The following is a 22,979-nucleotide window of genomic DNA, read 5'->3' on the forward strand; positions in this document are numbered from 1 at the left end:
CAGTCTTCATTTGTGCAGCTGAATATTTCAGTAGTGGAAGGATTCTGTTTTTCAATTTCGATTTATAATTACTGGAGCCCATCAAACTGATAAAACAGAGCTATATTCATTCAAATAGATGAAATGTAATGTTATATTCAGAGCATATTTGTATTCCTCACAAGACGATTAATAATGAAATATTTTTGTTGACCCTTCCGATTTTAATCTTACTGTCAGCAAAATAAAATTCTCCACCAATATGTCCAGAAGTATACTTTTCAGTCGGGTATCTCTATTTCTGTATTGCACAGATTTTTGTTTGTTGCAACGTCTAGGCACTTAGCCTACCTTCGGGAACCAACTATTTCATCGCCACTTCGAGCTTCCAGAGATTCAGATCAGGTTCTCTTATCGTGACGGATGTCTGCGTCAATGAGGAGTACAAGGGAGCACAAGTGGTTTTCGGATCGCAGTGGCCTTGAATTTGCCCGTCCCAGGGAGAGAAAATTTAGTGCTCCTGAAATTCTATCTGGAGGCAGGAAATGCTTAAGTCTCCTGGCTTGGTGCCACTTTCAAACTCGTCCAGCGGATGGGTGTGATAATACCTGAGAGGAGAGGAATCCAGACCCTGTACAGGGGGCAAGAAACAATCTGAACAGATGGGTCGACAATCAAAATTCTGTCCATCAATCTTGGAAGGGTACTGTGATGGTATGTTTCCTCCTCTGTTCGATGCCCATGGACCCAAATGTTTCACAAATAAGAAGTCGCACACTTAAGAGAGAAATGAGGCAAACATTTTCCTTCAGTGGATTGTGAGACTTTGGAATTCTCTTCCTGAAAAGGTGGCTTCGGTGGAGCCTTTGAATATCTTGAAGGTAGAAATGGATAGATTATTGATAATGGCAAAGTGGTGGATGACTATTGGCGGCAGGCAGGAATTTGAAATTGAGATGAAAATGGGATCATCCATATTTGTAATGAATGACCGAGCAGGCTCAATGGACTGACTGGTCTGCAACTGCTCCGATTTCATGTGCCATGAATATCTCAGGAGAAGGTAAGACCAGGAAAATGTCCGGAAAGAAATAACTTCATGGTCTGTGGTGGGTCATTTTCTCGGACGAGTTTGGAGGAAATGTTGGAAGGTCGGTATTCACCTGTGAATACAGTAGGCTTAACATTCAGTTCGTTTGAGAACAAAGAGATGATCATTTTCATCAGGATTAACGGCGATGTTGCGCTTACATCTGAGAGAACGTGCCACGGCAAATTTGAGAAGGAGGCAATTCAGAATGAACGTGGCTGGGGTCGTGAGGAAAATAAATCGCCCACCTCACTCAAGGGCTTCTCATTGAAAAGACAAAAACGTGAAAAAAGCTGGAAAGGGATGATTGATCCCAGGCTGTGCAGGAGAACACATTAACAAAGATAAGGGCGAAGTGGTTGAGGTGATGGAAAAATGTAGGAACATAGAAACAGGAGTATGCCATTTGCACGTCAAGCCTACTCCGCCATTCAATATCATCATGGCTGATCATGTTCTTCAATGCCAAATATCCACACAGTATTTCCATAATCTTTACATTATTGTTCATCAGTAATCGATCAAACCCTACTTTAACTTACTCAGTGACTGAGCTTCCACAACCCTCTGAGGTACCACACCGTTCTCAGTAAATTAAGTTCTTCTCATTTCAGTCCAAGGAGGCTGCCCCCATATTTAGAAATCATGCTTCATGGTTCTAGCCTCCGCACCTGAAGGAAACAGTTGACTTGCATCTACTCTGCCTATTCCTTTAAGTATTTTGTAGAAAAGCTCAACATCCTGCCGATTTCTAAATGCAATGAGTTGTGGGTAGAGGAATACATACAGTGTATTCAGGGCGGCACGGTAGCACAGTGGTTAGCACTGCTGCTTCACAGCTCCAGGGACCTGGGTTCGATTCCTGGCTTGGGTTACTGTCTGTGTGGAGTTTGCACATTCTCCCCGTGTCTGCGTGGGTTTCCTCCGGGTGCTCCGGTTTCCTCCCACAGTCCAAAGATGTGCGGGTTAGGTTGATTGGCTATGTTAAAAAAAAATTGCCCCTTAGTGTTATGGGATGCGGAGATGAGAGGGATTAGCGGGTAAAATATGAAGGGATATGGGGGTAGGGCCTGGGTGGGATTGTGGTTGGTGCAGACTCGATGGGCCGAATGGCCTCTTTCTGCTCTGTAGGGTTTCTCTGAAGTGTCCTTTCCCGAGGCCAATTGGTTCAGAGTTCAGAGGGAAAGGTCGGGTGTGTCTGTGATTACACAACAGGAGGGGCAATTAAAATAAGGAATTGGATCAGAGGAAAGTCAAGTGGTTTGAAGCGTGCATGTCGAGTATGAGAGTATTGTAGTGCAGGGAACTGACTGTCGAAATGAGAATGCTGTGTGACCAGTGTTGCCAAGATCATTCTCTGTCTTTTTTTTTTAATGAACAAACATGGGTACATCCAAAACATTTTAGGCTGACTTTAGGTGCCAGGCGCAGAGGAGGGGGCAGGGGGACGGGGGTTGCGGGGTGGTGGGGGGGGTGTCCACGCGAAAGTATTTGGAGCCAGGGACACATTTGCTGACAAACGAAATGCGGCTGTTGAGGTCAGATACCCAATATCACAAGAGAGCTCACAAAGAAAGCAATGGACTTTAGCAATGTGTAGCTGAGGAGGAAGTTCCACGATTTTGACCCAGCGACGGTGAAGGGAAGGCAATATATTTCAAAGTCAGAACGGTGATTGAATTGAAGTGAAACCTCCAAGTGGTGGTCGACGCAGATATCTGTTGCTCTTGTCCTTCTAGGTGGTAGCAGTCGTGCGTTTGGAAGCTACTGCCGAAGGAACCTTGGTGAGTTCCAACAGTGCATATTGTCGATGGTACATAAGTCTGCCATTCTGCGACGTTGGTGGAGGGATTGACTGTTTACGGCAGCGGGTAGCAGTCAAGAGGTTGTGTTGTCCTGGATGGTGTTGAGCTTCTTGACTATTATTAAAACTGTGCTCTTCCAGGCAATTGGGGAGTATTCCTTGACTCCGCTGACTTGTGTCTTGTTGATGGTGAATAGGCTTTGGGGATTCAGGAGGTGAGTTACTCGCCGCAGGTTTCCCAGGCTATGACCAGCCCTGTTGGTCATAATGTTTATGTGGATGGTCCAATTCATTTTATGTTCAATGATAACTCCCAACATGTTGATAGTCCGTGATTCAGCGACAAAGATGCCATTGACAAATATTTGGAAATTAGCAAATGTGTCACTCATTGCTCAAGACAATTGTAATGAAGTTCGTGTTTCATATGAGGTGAACGTATTTGGCTGGGTCATCATTTGTTGCCCATCCCTAATTATTTTTTAAGGAGATGTTAAGGAGATAAGAGCAACAAGATAAGATATGAAAGAGTAGGTCCTATCAAATGTGACGGTGGGAAGGTCTGCATAGAACCGGTAGAAATAGCAGAGGTATTAATGAATATTTTACTTCAGTATTCACAGTGGAAAGGGATATTGGTAGTTGCAGTGCAGACTTGCAGTGGACTGAGAAGATTGAGCATGTGGACAGTAGGAAAGAGGATGTATTGGAGCTCTTGAAAAGCATCAAGTTAGATAAATCGCCTGGACCGGATGGGATGTACCCCAGGTTACTGTGGGAGGTGAGGGAAGAGATTTCTGAACCTCTGGCGATGATCGTTGCGTCATCAATAGAGACGGGAGAGGTTCTACAGGATTGGAGGATTGTGGATGTGGTTCCGTTATTCAAGACAGGGAGAAAAGATAGCCCGGGAAATTATAGACCAGTGAGTCTAACCTCAGTGGTTGGTAAGTTGATGGAGAAGATCCTGAGAGGCAGGATTTATGAACATCTGGAGAGCAATAGCATGATCAGAAATAGCCAGCACTGCTTTGTCCAAGACAGATCATGCCTTATGAGCCTAAACTGAATTTTTTGAAGATGTACCTAGACACATAGACGAGGGAAGAGTGGTAGATGTAGTTCATATGGATTTCAGCAAGGCGTTTGATATGGTGCCCCATGCAAGGCTTATTGAGAAAGTGAAGGGTCATGGGATGCAAGGGGACATTGCTTTGTGGATTCAGAACTCACTTGCCCAGAGAAGGCAAAAAGTGGTTGTTGATGGGTCTTTTTCAGCATCGAGGTCGGTCATCAGTGGAGTGCCCCAGGGATCTGTTCTGGGACCCTTGCTCTTTGTGGTTTTTATAAATGACCAGTATGAGGAAGTGGAAGGATGGGTTGGCAAATTTGCTGATGACACAAAGGTTGGTGGCGTTGTGGATAGTGTAGAGGGATGTCAGCAGTTGCAACGAGACACAGATAAGATGCAAGGCTGGGCAGAAAAGTGGCAGATGGACTTCAACCCAGATAAGTGTGTGGTGGTTCATTTTGGCAGGCCGAATAGGATGAAATAACATAATATTAAGGGTAAGACGCTTGGCAGTGTGGAAGATCAGAAGGATCTTGGAGTCCGGGTTCATAGGACGCTCAAAGCAGCGTCGCAGGGAGAGGCTGTGGTGAAGAAGGCGTATGGAATGCTGGCCTTAATCAATAGAGGAATTGAGTTTAGAAATCGGGAGATAATGCTTCAGCTGTATCGGACCCTGGTCAGACCCCACCTGGTGTACTGTGCCCAGTTCTGGTCGCCTCATTACAGAAAGGATGTGGAAGTCATAGAAAGGGTGCAGAGGAGATTTACAAGGATGTTGCCTGGATTAGGTGGCATGCCGAATGAGGATAGGTTGAAAGAGCTAGGTCTTTTCTCCTTGGAGAGGCGAAGGGTGAGAGGTGTCCGGATAGAGGTGTATAAGATGTTGAGAGGTATTGATAGAGTGGATTCTCAGAGGCTTTTACCCAGGGCTGAAATGGTTGCCACAAGAGGTCACAGGTTTAGGGTGCTGGGGAGTCGGGACAGAGGAGATGCTGGAGGTAAGTTTTTCACTCAGAGGGTAGTGGGTGCGTGGAATCGGCTGCCGGTAGTGGTGGTGGAGGCGGATTTGATAGGGTCTTTCAAGAGACTTTTGGATACGCTCATGGAAGTTCGTAAGATAGAGGGTTATAGGTAAGCCTAGAAGGTAGGGACATGTTCGGCGCAACTTGTGGGCCGACGGCCTATTTGTGCTGTAGCTTTTCTATGTTTCTATGTTTCTATGGGATGGTCGTTAGCCGCTACCGCTGCTCTGCATCTTGGGTTGTTGGGGTTGCCATGATTTTGACCAAACCGCAAAGTCCAAAGATGTGCGGGTTAGGTTGATTGACCATGCTAAATTGACCCTCGTGACAGGGGAATTAGCAGAGGAAATATTTGGGGTTACAGGAATAGGGATCTGAGATGGATTGTGGTCGGTGCAGACAGGATGGGCTGAATTGCCCCCTTCTGCACTGTAGGAGTTCTCTGATTCTATGAATAATGAAATAGTTCCAAGTCAGCCGAGAGTGTTAATTGGAGGGGAAGTCACCGGTGGTGATGCTCTCATGCAACTAGACAACAGAGTCACGGGTTCATAATGTACTGTCAAAGATGAGTTGCCACAGTGCATCTTGTAGACAGTACACATGGCTGCCATTGTGCATTGTTTGTGGAGGGAGAAAACGTTTTTGATGCTGGATTAAGTGTAAATAAATTTGGTTGTTTTCTATTGGGATTTATCAAGCTTTGTGAACGTTGTTAGAGACTCATTCATCCAGGCAAGAGGAGAGCAGGCCGTCGCACACATGATTATAGTCATCTAGACGGTGAAGAGACTTTGGCAATCAATGAACCATAGGAACATAGCTGAAGGAGGAGGCGATATCTTCCCCCGTGGCTGCTCAGCTATTCAGGCAGGTGACGTCTTATCATGTCTAACCATGTACCTTTATGCCACATTCTCATACTTTCATTATATCTCTTGATGACATTTGTACATTATGGGCAGGACAGTGGTGCAGAGGATAGTACTGTTGCCTTACAGTGCCAGGGACCCGGGTTCGATTCCTGGCTTGGGTCATTGTCTGTGCGGAGTCTCTGCATTCTCCACTTGTCTCCATGGGTTTCCTCCGGGTGTTCCTGTTTCAGTCCACAGTCCGAAAGATGTGCTGGTTTGTTGCATTGGCCATGTTTAAATATTTCTTCACTGTACCTGAAACAGCGCCAGAGTTTGGCGACTGGGCGGTTTTCACATTAATTTGATTCCAGTGTTAATGTAAGCCTACTTGCCGCACTAATAAAACAACTTAAAAATATATATCAAGCTATCGATCATTGTCTTTACCATCCACAATGAATGAGATCACATAGTCCTGTGGGGCAGAGAATTTCATGCTCTTCCCACTCACTGAATGACGAAATTCGACCTCTTCTCAAATTGTGTCCCCGGATTCTAGATCACCCAGCCAAGGGAAAGGTCGCTTCTCATTTTGTTCCACCGAACTCTTTAATGAGTTCTTAATTTGCGATTAAATTGATCATCATTCTTCTAAATGCAACACAGTACACATCCAGTATCTTTAATCTCAGCTCGTAATACAGTCTCATTGTTTACGGGAGTTTTCTACCGGGGCCCTGTATTGCTAAACTTAAGCTAATACAGAGATGATGAAACACAGTGTGCTGACGTAACTTTATTTAACCAAACGATCGAATGGGAGAATGATATAAGGTAGCCCATCAGCCAAGGTATAGAATGCGTGCAGCCCATTCTCACTCTAAGATACAAAGCCCTCGCGAGGACAATTATACAGTTACCAAGTCATATTGCCCACCTTTCCAGTGGGCATCATCCTGAAGATGTTAATACAAATCAGGCAATAATCATCCTGTCATTTACTCCAGCCAATAAAAATACACATTTGACCTCATGGGATTTCATGTGTTATTAATGACGGACGTTACTTCCCGTCTGTTGCCCAGCAACACAGAACGCTGAGCGTGAGATGTGAGAATGATTCCCAACAAATTGAACCTACGTGACACTCGCCCAAACCAGAGAAATCGCTTATGTATGCCTTCGACCTGCGTTATCAGCTTGGAGCTGTACAGCTCTCTTCATCAAATTGGCATTGGTAACCATTCAGTTCTGGACAATTACTACTAGTGCAAGGATCACAATGAAATATTATAATCCCTTGCAGGATCGATGTTCCCAGAGAGCCTATCCAGCCTGAGAGCCAACAACCTAACGTAAATGGTGTTGGGCCTTTGTGTTTCTCCACTCCTTCTTGATGTGTCCAACCAGATTAGTTATGCATTCTGAACAGTCTGGCATGAAATTGCAACTTTCTGATGCAATTGCTGCACATGTCCCTCCCCTTGCTGCCGAGACGCAATGCAATGCCATTCTCTGTTGAAGTCCCTCTGTATGCATGGCAACCATCTCACCTTTGATCTGGGCGAGGACACTTTCTGTAGTGACAAGTTGTTCCCAATGTAGCGCACAAATGTAATCGCTCGCATTGTTCGAAACATTTGATATTGTGGAAACTTTATGCCAAAAACTGTCCTCCTTCTGTCAAAGCTCGCTGACGTCTTGGCAGGTGAGGGAATTCAGAAATTTATCGTCGTTTCTCCAAAATAACAAGATCCCTTCATTCAACAGGGAGCCAAGGGAGGCTCTATCTCGACAAATCCAATGTGCCATTTAAATTTGAATAGGTGTCATGGCTCACTGAAGCAACGCGATAAATTGCATGACTGATCGTTACTGGGTGGGCTCAGGCAGAGCATACTGGTTCGGCTTAATGTATAATCGCATTCACTTCCCACGAGTTTTTTTCCCCAGAACCTCCCTATGCAATAGATTTTCCTGAGTGTAAATCCTGCCTGCTCTAAATCGAGATTTGGAGCAGATCCTCTTAAATTGTAAACAGAAGTGTACCCCGTCATACAGTTAGGCTTCATAGAAACATAGAGAAGCTACAGGACAAACAGGCCCTTCGGCCCACAAGTTGTGCCGAACACATCCGTACCTTCTAGAGCTACCTATAACCCTCCATCCTATTAAGCTCCATGTACTCATCCAGGAGTCTCTTAAAATACCCTATTGAGTTCGCCTCCACCACCCCTGACGGCAGCCGATTCCACTCGCCCACCACCCTCTGTGTGAAAATCTTACCCCTAACATCTCCCCTGTACCTAGCCCCCAGCACCTTAAACCTGTGTCCTCTCGTAGCAGCCATTTCCACCCTGGGAAAAAGCCTCTGAGAGTCCACCCGATCTATGCCTCTCAACATCTTATACACCTCTATTAGGACTCCTCTCATCCTTCGTCTCTCCAAGGAGAAAAGACCGAGCTCCCTCAGCCTATCCTCATAAGGCATGCCACTCAATCCAGGCAACATCCTTGTAAATCTCCTCTGCACCCTTTCAATCTTTTCCACATCCTTCCTATAGTGAGGGGACCAGAACTGAGCACAGTACTTCAAGTGGGGTCTGACGAGGCAGAGCATACTGGTTCGGCTTAATGTATAATCACATTCACTTACCACGAGTTTTTTTTCTGTACAGGATTCCTGTACAGGTCTCACTGTTGTGAAACTACTCCGTTATCTCCGAACTTGAAAATCCTAATATGTAATGCTCTTCTGTGTGTGCCAAATATAATTATTAACCTCTGTTTCCTGAGGAAGATGTTGAATGATCTAAGATGCTGGTCCCATTTGAGCCACTATCTGCATATTCCGTGCTCGAACAATGGAAACACATACATTCATTACAACAATTGCTATAATCCTCCCCTTACATCAGTTTCGACTGTTTGTCAATGTTAAACGAGCAAAATTCAGTTATGTCTCGCATTACAATCATGGTACACGTGGTGTTTTCATCTTTTCATCAAAATTGAGTGTCGTCCCGTTGTCCTGCCACTGAGATGTGCTCCTGATCTTGAGTTGTTTTTCTTTTTCAAAAGCTCTCACAATTCTAAAAAACATAATTATGATGCTTGGCGGCATTAAGTTAGTTCCTTACCAATTCAATTATTTCTACAACTTCCCCTCTAATACCCCCCTGATTATTTTGCGCTATTATCCGACTTGGCCTAATTGTTAATCTACAAATTCAAATGACTCCAGTGCAGTCCTCAAGCTGTGACAGTAACCATTATTACGCGCGGTTAACTAAGATTATAAACCACTGGAATGATCTACTGATATTTTGAACTTTTAATTGAGATTAGGATTTAACTGAGTCCAGTGTCGTCACCGCACGCTGGGCTTCTCATCAATGAGGGCACATATTTGTCCTGTTATGATCACATTATGAGGGCCTTCCCATTTGAACCCCAGCCCTTTCCTCTCTGTCATGTGTTTCACCTTATCCCCTGATGTAGGTTACTTTGGAGTGTACTCCTTTGCTAGTTTCTTAGAACATAGAACATAGAACAGTACAGCACAGAACAGGCCCTTCGGCCCACGATGTTGTGCCGAGCTTTATCCGAAACCAAGATCAAGCTATCCCACTCCCTATCATCCTGGTGTGCTCCATGTGCCTATCCAATAACCGCTTAAATGTTCCTCAAGTGTCTGACTCCACTATCACTGCAGGCAGTCCATTCCACACCCCAACCACTCTCTGTGTAAAGAACCTACCTCTGATACCCTTCCTATATCTCCCACCACGAACCCTATAGTTATGCCCCCTTGTAATAGCTCCATCCACCCGATGAAATAGTCTTTGAACGTTCATTCTATCTATCCCCTTCATCATTTTATAAACCTCTATTAAGTCTCCCCTCAGCCTCCTCCGCTCCATAGAGAACAGCCCTAGCTCCCTCAACCTTTCCTCATAAGACCTACCCTCCAAACCAGGCAGCATCCTGGTAAATCTCCTCTGCACTCTTTCCAGCGCTTCCACATCCTTCTTATAGTGAGGTGACCAGAACTGCACACAATATTCCAAATGTGGTCTTACCAAGGTCCTGTACAGTTGCAGCATAACCCCACGGCTCTTAAACTCCAACCCCCTGTTAATAAATGCTAACACACTAAATGCCTTCTTCACAGCTCTATCCACTTGTTTAATGCAGTTTCATGCAGTTTCTGTGCTACTGCTGAATAAACACCTATCTATTATTAAAAGTGTGAGGTGATTCACTTTGGAAGGAGTAACAGGAATACAGAGTACTGGGCTAATGGTAAGATACCTGGTAGTGTGGATGAGCAGAGAGATCTCGATGTCCATGTGCATAGATCCCTGAAAGTTGGCACCCAGGTTGATAGGGTTGTTAAGAAGGCGTTCGGTGTGTTAGCTGTTATTGGTCGAGGGATTGAGTTTCGGAGCCATGAGGTCATGTTGCAGCTGTACAAAACTCTGGTGCGGCCGCACTTGGATTATTGCGTACAGTTCTGGTCACCGCATTATAGGAAGGATGTGGAAGCATTGGAAAGGATGCAGAGGAGATTTACCAGGATGTTGCCTGGTATGGTGGGATGGTCTGATGAGGAAAGGTTGAGGGACTTGAGGCTGTATTTTTAGAGAGAAGAAGGTTAAGAGGTGACTTAATAGAGGCATATAAGATGACCAGAAGAGTATATAGGGTGGACCGTGAGAGCCTTTTTCCTCGGATGGTGATGGCTAGCACGGGGGGACATAGCTTTAAATTGAGGGGTGATAGATGTGGGACAAATGTCAGAGGTAGGTTCTTTACTCAGAGAGTAGTAAGGACGTGGAATGCCCTGCCTTCAACAGTAGTGGACTCGCCAACATTAAGGGCATTTAAATGGTCATTGGATAAACATGTGGATGATATTGGAATAGTGTAGGTTAGATGGGCTTTAGATTGATTTCACAGGTCGGCGCAACATCGAGGGCCGAAGGGCCTTTACCGCACTGTAATGTTCTATGTTCTATATGAAGAGAATGTGTAAAAGTCAATTAAATCTCTCATGCATTGAATCACTGCTCTTTGGCTGATTTCAAATTCTCCTCCACCTGATAGAACTATTAGCTCTCTGTCGTAACAATATTAGAGGCAAAGCCTGCACCCAAATTTTACTTCCGTCTGAATGACCTTACCTAGACTGTTCTTCAATGTCCTGTTGATCCGTTCTGACAGTCCTGAGCTCTGGGGTGTAATGGCATGTGAGATATTTGCTTTATTCCGAATATTTTGTCATATTCTCTGAAACTTTTTGTTGTGAAATAGCTTCCGTGATCTGAATCTAGCTGAAGAGGTGTTCCCCACCTTGTTATTATCTCATTTGCTGATCAAAGCCACTCTTTTGGTTGTAGCATCTTTGCATGGGAATGCTTCTAACCACGAGCTAGACTGATCAACGATCACCAAATAATAGGTTTTTCCCTGCGCTGTGTAAGGGCCCTTTAAAATCCATCTGTCTATTTTCCATGGTCCTTTCGGACATGGTTGATTACCCATCTTGATCCTGCAGCGATGACCTGATTCCACCAGGGTACACTGCAGGCACTTTGAGCAAACTCGCCACATCTCCTCATCATTGTACAAGTGCTCCCTGCCTGTGTGTACCAATCCATAATATGCCTCCAATACGGTCCGTTGTGCTACTTCTGGGGTTACTATTCTGTCTTCCATTCTCCATACGCCATTTTGACCTATCTGTCCTCCACGTTTTCCCATTCCTGTTTCTCTTCCTCTGACACCTGTTCCTGTACCTGTTTCACATCAGTGTCTGTGAATTCCCTGCCTCGTGCTGCTGCCACTCTTGCTGTTTGAATAAATTCCAAATTTTGTTTTAACAGGTTTTTAGCTGCCTGATGTGCTCTGCTGTTTCATTATTGGGCCTTGGTGGAAATCGTTTCGTGGGCATGTTCTTTTCGTACTGCGGCTTTTAACGGACTGTGAGTCTACGGAAGTAAATTCCTGATGAGGTGTTCAGGCTGGATATGTCCTTTGCTAGATGTTTCACATCCCCATCTTTCCCAAGCTGTTATGTAGTCATGGGCTATGCTGAAGGGGTATTGGCTGGCTGTGATCAAGTTATTCACTTTCCTTCACCCCTTTCTAAAGCATTGGTTAAAACTAACAACTCTGCTACCTGTGCTGAATGACTCCCTGGGATTTGTTCTTCTGCAATCAGTATTCCGTTGTCATTCAGCACCGCCCATACTGTGCGGGGTTCATTACTGACATATTACTGGCTCCGGCCACATACAGATTAATCGCTCCTTCCCCTGTGAGTTGTTCCTCTGCTAACCCTTCGCTCACTCCTGCTACCACTTCCACGAAACATTTCTGCTCTGTTCCTTGCACTGAACTACGTCTGTCAACTGCCTTCCTAATTGATTGCTATACGTTTAACTGATATATAATACATGTGACAGAGGGATTTAGTTTGGAAATTGCCATTGGAAGAGTCTTGTTGTATTGTTGAAGCACACCTTGTACATAATACTATTATCGCTGACTTTGCATGTGCTAAGACGAGGAGAATCAGAGGAGGTTACAATTATTTATTCAAGCATATGCAGGGAGAGCTGGTTCAGCCAGTAGCTGATCCAGACTCTGGTGTTTATCGAGAAACTGCATGTTTTTATACCATTCTCCACAGGTATACAGACGTTGTTTAAATTTATATTTGACCAAAAACAGGCACGCATTTACACCTGCACCGTCTGCAGAAGCTCCTATCTGATCTTGGTATTATGACAGCCCCTATCTCCATCTGGTACGAAGACCCCTCTTTTTTGGTGTCTGACTCAAGGACTTTGTTGTCGCTGAAGGGTCAACTACTGCAGCCATTGCGAGTTGTTAGGCGCAGCTGGAGATTTTCCTGACATGCCTAAGTTTTACGAATTTCAACTGCTGTTATAATGCCAACGATACTCACTTTAGAAAGAAAATAATGTGTTGACTCCTTATAAGGAAGATATCTGTAACTCCATTCTGATATTTTCTACGTATTTCTCAAAACTTACAACTTAATCAAATGAAAACCCTAATCCTTATTAATTTGTTCCCACGAATTGGACACTCTGCTGCCTTCCTAAACTGTGGTGCAGGGAGTGAATGCTTCAGGTTATGGATGTGGTGGTTATCAAAAGGGCTGCTTGTTTTGGATTGCATCGGGTTCCTTGAGTGTTGTTGGAGACACACTCATTCAGGCACGTAGAGACTATTCCACCGCATTACTGACCTGTGTCGTGTGGATTCTGGGCCAGGTTTTCGGGATGTCTGAAGTTACATTGTCCGCCACAAAATTCTTTAAGCTCTGACCTTTTCTTGTAACCGCAGTACTTATGTGACTAGTCTAATTATATTTCCGTTCCATGTTACCCACTGAAATTGTTGATTGAAAATTCGAAATTTATAGCAGTATTGAATATCAATGGAGATCGGAGATTCTGAATTGCTCGAAATTTCTGGTTTTTGTTACTTGTCCCTTATAAACTCAAGGCTGAATGTTTCGAGATTCTCCCCATACGGACACGGATTTACCGAGTGTTTGGAGACTTGTGAATTGTATTCAACGCTGTACAATCATCAGCGATCACCTCCAATTCTGACTTTGTTATATGGAAGGGCATTGATGTTGCAGCCGAGGAAGTTGGTTGGGATTGTTATCCTGCACTTGGGAACTCGCTCAGCGATGTTCAACTTTGTGATGATTAACTGTTAACAATCACAATCACCTTATTTTATGTTGCGAGCATGAAGTATTCTCCCTTATTCAATTGTCTTCAATTTAATGCCACACTTGGTTAAATATTGTTCTGCTGCGAATGCGTCAGAGTTAGGCCTTTTGTCCATGTTTGGAGGAAGGCTGCAATGAGGTCAGGAGTTTGCAGAAACAAAAGCTGCACCTGTCAGCATATTATTGCTGCGGACATGCTGCGTAATATAACTTCCATTGGGGATTGAGAGCAGACTGATGATGCAAACATCTCCCACAGTGGAACTGTCCTGATCTATGTGGTAAAGGAAGCACCTGGACATCTTCATCGAACAGTGGCCAATGCTGTAGTATTATTGGACGAGCTGCAATGGGCTCAGCTTTTTTTGGAGCATGCATGCGGGAGCGGGAGTGTTGCTGGGTCAGATGGCCTTGGCAGTACTTCGTTCCTTGAACGATTTTTTGACATCAGGCAGAGCGAATCCAAGTGGCGGAAGACTTAAACCTATGATGCTGGGCTCCTCAAGAGGAGGCCGAATTGAACACTGGTACTTTTGTCTGAAGGAAACAAAATCGTGTTGTGCACGGCTGCGCAGATTTAGACTATCATTGAGGGCGGGGATATATTTGAAGGCTCCTCAACCAGTTGGTTGGTTAACTGTCGATCAGTATTCATGACTGGACGGGCGAGATTTCGTACTGATGCAGCAGATGCAGGGATTGGCAAGACTTCATAAAAATGTGTACGCTCTCGAGAAACAAATGACCATATTATCTGTATCAATTTTCATACCAGGGCTTTGCTGTGCCACGGAGCAGTTTCTGGTTGAATCTCACCAACCATACAATCAGCAGCCGAAATAATGAAGAAATTAAATAGCAATTTGAATGCAGTCATTGTCATTGTGACTGCCTTCCTCAATTTAGTCCCTGCATATTTTGTGACATCTCTAATTGATACCAATTTACATCGCCAAGTACTTTAATGCCATTTCTGCCCGTTTCAGCAATACTTTGTTTTCCCTGCCCTAAAATGTTGCATTAAATAAATCAGATCCATACCCCAAATACAATTTATCATTGTTCCTTTTTGAATCAGGAAGATGAAAGTGTCGTTTTTAAATTTTTGTCTGAGAATAAGGACTGATTCTTTTAATTTAATAAAAGAGGAGAGTGTGAGAGGAGGACACCAGGACAGAGAGTAAGCAGCACCAACAGTAGAGTTTGAGAGGAGGACACTGGGATGGATGGGATGGAAAAGATGGGCGCAAGTTCGCCCTGGAGACATTACCACCAACCAGAAGAGTGGTGAAATTAGTGTCCTGAAGTCAGCATCTCAGTAAAGCAGTCTGGGAACCTGACTGGCAAGTTGGAACTTTAGTGTATCTATTCTACTGTTTGGTATTATAGTAACAAGAGAGGTAACGTCTGTTGTTACAGACTCATAATCCGTAGTAGAAGGTTATTAATATTCTCGCAGTTCAAAGTAGTGAAGACAGTGATCAAACGGCATGTCAGGGCAGAACAGCTGGGCCACATGGAATGCTCCTCATGTGCTTTTGGGAAACCAGGGGCACATCGAGTTTCCAAGATGAAAATACAGGCATGAAATATCTCCAGCTGCAGCTCCTGGACGTCTGTGCATCAGAGCTGGGGCAGCGGCTGAAGCCACCGCAGAGTACCGGGGTGGCTGAGATTTTCATGGATACTGCACCCCCAGGCTAAGTATGCACAATCGGAAAGGGAATAGGCAGATTAGCGGAATGTGTTAGTGCAGGAGTGCCTTTGCACCATGTCCCATGTGCTCTGATGGGATATGAACTTTGGTCCATGAAACATTACCCTGAACCACTGAATTATTAGTCTCATGGTAATCCATTATGCACTGCCTCCCCTAAAGACAGTGGTACCATTTGGCAGCTTCAATTGAAGAGGCCAATTGTACAACAGACTGCATGTTGTTTTGCTTGTGCATTCCATGGATGCTTAATCTATGAATTTTCAATCATATGCTAACAAACTCATGTAACATCGCATTGAGAAGCGATACCACATTTTGAAACTTAATCATGAATAAACGGAACAGACTGAGCGATAACAGCGAAAATACACGAGATCTAAGAATGGTATTGATCAACATCATCATTGATAGGAGAAAATAGCTCTTTGATTTCATCTGCCAAATAATGCGCTCAGAATTAACTAGTCTTTCTGGTTTTCCTATTCTATCAGACTCGTTCATAACTCAGTCGACAGCATATGATAAAAGTAAAATAATAGCAATACTTGTTGTGTAATGCTGAAATCAAACTGTCCTCCGGAGATCACATTTACTGCTAATCATTAAGATTATTGCACACTATTCTAAGCTTTGCATAATTATAGCAACACTCTCTGCAATCTTCAGAGAACCAGATTTCATTTCATAACATTATTTGCCTTAACTGAGACTTTTTGTTCACGACCTGTTACTAATCTCTGTCTTAGCTAATTAGGAATCTTCTCAAGGTACGGATTCCAACTGCTCCAAATGATTGCACGATTTCTTCCATTTGCTCAGTATCAATTGAGGTCTTACAATCCTATTACAAAAGCTGGAGTCTGCAGTTCTCAGTGTTAAAATAAAAACTGATGGAAAGATGCCTCACAAATTTGATTGAATGTTTTGAGGAGGTAACTAAGTGTGTTGATGAAGGTAGGGCAGTTGATGTCATATACATGGATTTTAGTAAGGCGTTTGATAAGGTCCCCCATGGTCGGCTTATGATGAAAGTAAGGAGGTGTGGGATAGAGGGAAAGTTGGCCGATTGGATAGGTATCTGGCTGTCTGATCGAAGACAGAGGGTGGTGGTGGATGAAAAAATTTCGGAATGGAGGCTGGTTGCTAACGGAGTGCCACAGGGATCAGTGCTTGGTCCTCTGCTCTTTGTGATTTTTATTAATGACTGAGAGGGGGGGGGGGCTGAAGGGTGGATCAGTAAATTTGCTGATGACACCAAGATTGGTGGAGTAGTGGATGAGTTGGAGGGCTGTTGTAGGCTGCAAAGAGACATAGATAGGATGCAAAGCTGGGCTGAAAAATGGCAAATGGAGTTTAACCCTGATAAATGTGAGGTGATTCATTTTGGTAGGACTAATTTAAATGTGGATTACAGGTTCAAAGATAGGGTTCTGAAGACTGTGGAGGAACAGAGAGATTTTGGGGTCCATATCCACAGATCTCTAAAGGTTGCCACTCAAGTGGATAGAGCTGTGAAGAAGGCCTATAGTGTGTTAGCTTTTATTAACAGGGGGTTGGAGTTTAAGAGCCGTGGGGTTATGCTGCAACTTTACACGACCTTGGTGAGACCACATTTGGAATATTGTGTGCAGTTCTGGTCACCTCACTATAAGAAGGATGTGGAAGCACTGGAAAGAGTGCAGAGGAGATTTACCAGGAAGCTGCCTGGTTTGGAGGGTAGGTCTTATGAGGAAAGGTTGAGGGAGCTCGGGCTGTTCTCTCTTGAGCGGAGGAGTCTGAGGGGAGACTTAATAGAGGTTTATAAAATGATGAAGGGGATAGATAGAGTGAACGTTCAAAGACTATTTCCTCGGGTGGATGGAGCTATTACAAGGGGGCATAACTATAGGGTTCATGGTGGGAGATATAGGAAGGATATCAGAGGTAGGTTCTTTACGCAGAGAGTGGTTGGGGTGTGGAATGGACTGCCTGCAGTGATAGTGGAGTCAGACACTTGAGGAACATTTAAGCGGTTATTGGATAGGCACATGGAGCACACCAGGATGATAGGGAGTAGGATAGCTTGATCTTGGTTTCAGATAAAGCACGGCACAACATCGTGGGCCGAAGGGCCTGTTCTGTCCTCTACTGTTCTATGTTCTATGTCAATTTATAGAATAAAAAATCTTGAATGTATTTTATGCTTTCGAAAAGATCTATGATCCGCACCTGGCAGCTGTTGGCGTTCCTGCTGAGTAAATGTATACGCCACGATTTTAACAATGGTTAGCCAAATTTACTCTTTCTAATGCATCTCTATTGTCCGCTAAACAACGTTTCTTCGTGTATTTTTCTTAGCTATGCTAATTCAGTAAGGACGCAGCTTTAGTTTTAATTTTATATTTGTTTAATTAGTGTCACAAGTGGACTTATTTGAACACTGCAATTAATTCACTGTGAAAAACGTCTGGTCGTCACACCCCAGCGTCTGTTCGTGGACACTGAAGGAGAATTTAGCATGCGCCATGAACCTCGCCAGCATATCTTTCAGACTGTGGAAGGAAATAGGAGATCGCTGAGGAAACTCATGCAGACATGGGGAGAATGTGCAGGTTCCTCACAGACCGTGAACCAAGCCAGAAATTAAACCCGTGTCCCTGACGCTGGTAGACAGCAGTGCTAACCACTGTGCCATCGTGCCACCATTTTTTCTCTGGCGATAACTGAGAATCTGCTGCCAGATTGTATCACAAAATTGTCAGGAGCAAAATGGATCATTGGAGCTGTTAATTAGAAGTGTAACCTTTTGCCCACGTTTGAGCTATCAGAGCTCTTCAGTCAGTGCTGCGCCAAACGTCTTCTGCCACTTTTCATTCATTGTTTTACAGGAAATGTTTGTAGCAGACTCAAAATTTCATTTGACATGAATTATTCAGCGACTTTGCTATTCCACAGTAAACCTTATTTTTATATAACATGGACTACCACTGGATAGTGCATTCTCCATGTTGTTGCAGCCAAGGAAAGCTTGTTGTTTCAAAAGCATTAAAGTGTGGCATCAGTTGAATTACAAGCAACTGGGCATTTTTTTCGAAACAATTCCTTCGAGTGGGTGGCTTGCGGACCAGGAAACTGTAATGGTGATGTTGGGAATGTTAGGAAATAAGAGATGAATTTGAGAATGGAACATCTGTGATTATGTGTGACTCTAACATGAATATAGATTCGGAAAGTGTAATTAGTTGCAGTGCAATAGAGGAGGAAAGTCTGAGCGTCGATGGGATGGACTTGGGGACCAATACGTTAAGGGACAAGCAAGGGAAATGGACATCTTGGACTGTGTATTGTGCCATTAGAAATGATAAGTTGACAATCTAATTATGAGAGAACCATGGGGAACGAGTGACCATAACATAATAGAATTCTTTATCAAGATGGAAAGAGGGAGTTTGATTCTGAGCCCTGTGTCCTGAACCTCAAAAAATGTAATGATGATGGTATGAGGCACGAGTTGACGATGATGGAATGAGAAACATTACTGAAATGAAGGACAGTCGACAGGCAAATGCAGCATTCAAGGATCGAAGGGCGAACTCCAAAAGTTGTTTATTCCTATTTGGTGCAAGATTGTAAAGGGAACTCTGGCCAATGCACGGATTACAAGGGGAATTAGATATATCATTTGATTCGAAGAAGAAGCATACAAATTGGAAAGAAAGAAATGGCAATCGATCAGAGGATTGGGAAAATTTAAAATTCAGCAATTGTGGACCAAGTGATTGATTAAGAAGGGGGAAAGTAGAGTATGAAAGCGAAGTAGCTGGGAACACCTAAAACTGACTGTAAATGTTTCCATAGGTATGTGAGGAGAAAAATATTATCAGAAACAACGTAGTCCAGTTAAAGGGGAAATTCAGAATAGGAACAGATAAATGGCTGAATAATTAATTTCGTGCTATGTTTCTGTCTTCACAAAGGAAGAGATGAAAAACATACCGGAAGTTCTAAGAAAAACATGTTTGAGTGAGGAGCTGAAGGAAATCAATATGAGTGGAGAAATGGTTTTAGGGAAATTAATCGGATTGAAGGAAGACAAATCACCAGGGCCTGATATTGTTCATCCTACAGTACTTAAGGAAGTAGCCCTAGATAAAATAGATCAATTGGTGATCATGTTCCAAAATACTTTGGACTCTCGAATGGATCATTCAGATTGGAGGGCAACTAATGCAAGACTGCTATCCAAAAAAAGTAGGTAGGGAGAACGCAGCGAACTATAAAACCGTCTGCCTAACATTGGCCCGTAGGAATGTTACTAGAATCCATTATTAATGTTTAATAACAATGGTTAACAATAATTGGAAACCTGTGCTGTAAACATGCAAAGTCAGCAACGATGGAATAAAGGAAAAAATGCTTGACAAACATGCTGGAATTCTTTGAGTATGTAGCGAGTCGATTTGACCAGGGAGCACCGCTAGATGTGCTTTATTTAGATATTCAGAAGGCTTTTGAGAAAGTGTCACAGAGCGGATTACTATGTCAAGTTAATGCGCATGCTATTCTGAGTCGTGTCTTGAGATGAATAAAACGGTAGGTAGCAGACAGGAAGCAAAGTTTTGGAATTAATGGGTCTTTTTACGATTGACAGGAATGATTAGGAGAGTACTGCAGGGATATGTGCTCGAATCACAACTGTTAACATTATATGTTAATGATTTGGGCGAGGGGCAAAAAAAGGTATAATCTTCAATTGTGCATTTGGGAAGGAAGGCGTGCAGTGAGGAGGATGAAGGGATGCTTCAGTGTGAATGGGGCAGGCTGAGTGAGTGGGCATATGGAATACAATATGGATAAATGTTGAAACTAGCCACTTCAGTGGCAAAAATAGGAAAGCAGATTATTATCTGAATGGGTATAAATTGAGAAAGGTACATACTCAACGATTGTCACATTGATTTCTGTTCTTGCCTCACTGACATTGGGGTGACCAGGACATATCCTTGCGTGTTTATATACTGAAAACCTTGGTGGCCTCGCCCAGCAGTCGCTGAGAGTATGTGTGCTATTAGAGCAGGCAGCAAAGAAGGCTATGTTATCATTCACAGAGAGTATTTTTGTGTCGAGGAATATGAATGTTTTGCTGCAATTGTATAAGGCGTTGGTGTGGCAACACTTGGAGCATATTGTGCAGTTTTGGGTGTCCTTAACTGAGGAAGGACGTCCTTGCTATAGAGGGAGTACAGCGAAGATTTGCTTGGCTGATTCCTTGGATGGAAGGTCCATCATATGAGCAGAGTTTCAGGCGGGTGGGATTATATTCACCTGAGTTGAGAAGAATGAAAGGGCATCTCATGGAAATGTATAAAATTCTAACATGATAAGGCAGGGGAGATTCAGACAGAATGCTCCCGATGATAGGGGAGTGCTGTACTCGGAGTTACAGTTTGAAATTAAGGGGCAAAACCTTTAGCACTGAAGCGAGGTGAAATTTCTTTTCCCAGAGAATGGTGAATGTGTGAAACTCACTAGCAGGGAACGTTATTGTAAATAAACCTTCATGTCATTTCCAGACAGAATTAGACATAGCTCTTGGAGCTAACGGGATCAAGGGATACAGTGGGAAGGCAGGGAGGAGGCAAGATCAGGGTGTTAAATTTGATGATCAACCGTGATCATAATGAATGCTGAAGCAGGGAGGAATGGCCGAATGGCCTACACCTGCTGTATCCTTGGCTCCGTACCAGCTGCATAAATTCATTTTCCCTCTTTTCGACAGCAAATTTAGTAACGTTTGTGATCTTCTCTCAGGGAAAGTGTCGTCTCTCCAAATGCATCACCCGCTATCTGGTGGCCATGGCAGTTGCTGATCTACTGGTTGTTATCATGGATCTGATATTAAGACATATTCCAATTGTCTATTGGCTCCAGTTTACATTTCTGTGGTACGTTCCCCTGTGTGATATCCATGCCGCCTTACTTTACGCAGCCGCAGACTGTTCTGTCTGGTTCACTGTGTTGTTCACCTTTGGTGGCTTTGTGGCTATTTCCTGCCAGAAGCTAAAAATCAAATATTACACTGAGAATACGGCAGACGTAGTACCTGGAACGGGAATGGCATTGTTCAGTTTAAAAAAATATTTTCTGGTACTTTCTCTATACGGGTACATAATCTGCTCACCAATTACCCCTGGTTTAGTTTGATACCAAGTAGTTCACTATTCTCACAGGCATGGATAATTATAGAATTGATTCATTGTATTATAAACCCTCTTATTCCGTTTGTTTTGGTTCTAATGTTCAATGCATTAACAGTCAGACATATTTTAGTAGGCAGCAGAGCCCGACAGAGTTCCAGGGTCATGCCAAGGGAAACAGACACCATGCCCCGGAGATGTAGAGTCGAAGGAAGTCAATGGCTTTGCTGTTTGTCATATGTGGGAATTTCATATTGTTATGGGCAGTGTTTCTTATTTATGCTGTGTGGAGCCGAATGTGGTATTTAAGGGTTCGTACTTTACGGCTCTATGAATTTGTTAGAGAATTGGGCTTCATGCTTCAGCTCTTGAGCTGCTGTACTAATACTTACATTTATGCGATGACCCAGACTGAAGAAGGGAAAGGGTGAATGTTTTTTTTGTACTCAATGTATTTTGTGCCTAAAAGGTTGAACTTTGTACCTGGAATGTATCACAAACCTAACGTTTCCTTGTGGCGAGTCATCCCTTTTTTATATTGCTCCTGGTAGTAGCATAAGCCATTTGTTCATGTCTTTCATCTTTTACTTTAGTATAAGCCATTTGTTCATGGTTCCCTCGCTTGTTTATATCATTCTGTTAAAACGGACAGTTAACTATAGATATTAGGGGGTAAGTCTTTCTTTCCCGTGGGCTTGTCTATGATTTAAACAGAGGAAGCAGCGACCAAATGGTAGAGTGCGAGAATGGCCGTTTGAAGGAGGACTCCCACTGGGACAGTTGCACTCAGTCACTCAGTCACTTCAAAGGAAACGCTGCGGGAAGAGCAGGGGACCAGAGGTGACACCTTGACTGCAACGACCAGAAGAATTGTGCTTTATGACCCAAGGATACCAGATGGTTTCTAACCATGATCCAAAGACTATCAGAAGCTGTTAAAGGAACTATAATTTACGATCAAGGACTGTTAACTGGACTTTGCTTCATGACTTGTATTGGGAACCCTGATGTATAAATATCCATGCTTCTTGTGTTCAGTGAGAACTTTGGCTTCCGCTTTCAAGGGGTCAAGTTCTCCCAAAAGCTTGTGAGAATAAAGCCTGACTGTATTTTTGACTCATACCAGCCTATAGAGGTATAATTTCCGACTTCACAGACTAAATTCAGAGCGCAGTTGTATGCTACACAAAAATATCCCTTCACTCTGATGAATACATTATTTAAATGATTCGATGAAATAAAGAATCCCTGCAGGTGAATCCAGCCATGTCCAATTTTATCTGAATTTCGCTTTGAACCTGTTGCTTAAACACAAACATAAGAAAGAAAACGCTCTTCAAGTGCATCTGATACTTGTTCAATATTGGCTTTACTGTAATAATAAACCACTTAAACTTTGCAATGGCTGTAATTCATCCACTTTCAATCTTTCGACAGAACTAGCTCTCCATGGAATGGGATGTTTAACAAAAGCATTCCATA

This window comes from Mustelus asterias, chromosome 16 (genome assembly GCF_964213995.1).
Source record: "Mustelus asterias chromosome 16, sMusAst1.hap1.1, whole genome shotgun sequence".
NCBI classification, from domain to species: Eukaryota; Metazoa; Chordata; class Chondrichthyes; order Carcharhiniformes; family Triakidae; genus Mustelus; species Mustelus asterias.